The sequence below is a fragment of the Carassius auratus genome, chromosome 10 (genome assembly GCF_003368295.1).
Source record: "Carassius auratus strain Wakin chromosome 10, ASM336829v1, whole genome shotgun sequence".
NCBI lineage: Eukaryota > Metazoa > Chordata > Actinopteri > Cypriniformes > Cyprinidae > Carassius > Carassius auratus.
The window spans coordinates 13,151,828-13,152,723 of NC_039252.1; positions in this window are offsets into that span (position 1 = coordinate 13,151,828).

The following is an 896-nucleotide window of genomic DNA, read 5'->3' on the forward strand; positions in this document are numbered from 1 at the left end:
GCTAGTTGCTTTTTGAAGTCAAACACCTCTCCTGCTACACCCTTCGTACCACGAATCAAATTTCACACGTTCAGCGTCAGACATCGTCTGATATCCGTAATAATCTTTTGACGGATACGGACCGATATAGTTTGCATTCTGCAAGCGATTAAAATGATGTGGAAAATATCCTTTTTCGCTGGTGTTTAAGTTTAAAGCAGAGGTCATTTTTGACAATTTCATGGGCAAGAAGCTATAGCTGTCGATGTATCTCTGTTTAAAGGTTGATCGTACATGTAAACAAGTCTACAGCCTTGGAGTATGATTTTTGGTGTTAGTCCCTGACTAGTAAAATACTCTAGCAGTATAAAAGAGTCGAAACCTGAAGAATTGTGTGCGATAAATGTGAAACCCTCAAATTTCGGTCGTCTGAAATGCTTGACCATCTGATCCACACAATCTACACCTTCCGCCGAAAACTCATCCCCAGCTTGTGTTAATGCACAAACATAATTTGCCTTATGACGACCGTCTTCATACATCGTCTCAAAGTCAAAATAAATATAGTCTTGGCTATGTTCTCTAGGCTTGGCTGGCTGAATATAGCAACAGTGCTGATCTTCACCCATGAGAACTTCGGCGCAATGAACACATCTGGATGGTGCACATTTGTGCGTTAATAGCTTATCACCGGACCATTTTGTTCTGTACTGTCTGCAACATTTATCACAGTATTTTATGCTATCACACTGAGACTTTGAACCGTCACTTTGTGTTTGTTTATGCATTTCATAACAGAAATCAGATCTGCAGTATCTCAAACAATCATCGCATTGCACCGATTTCTTGGGATGCGTGTAGCAAGACGTGTTCATGCATACGTTACATGTAAATTTGCAATAATGTAGACTACGATC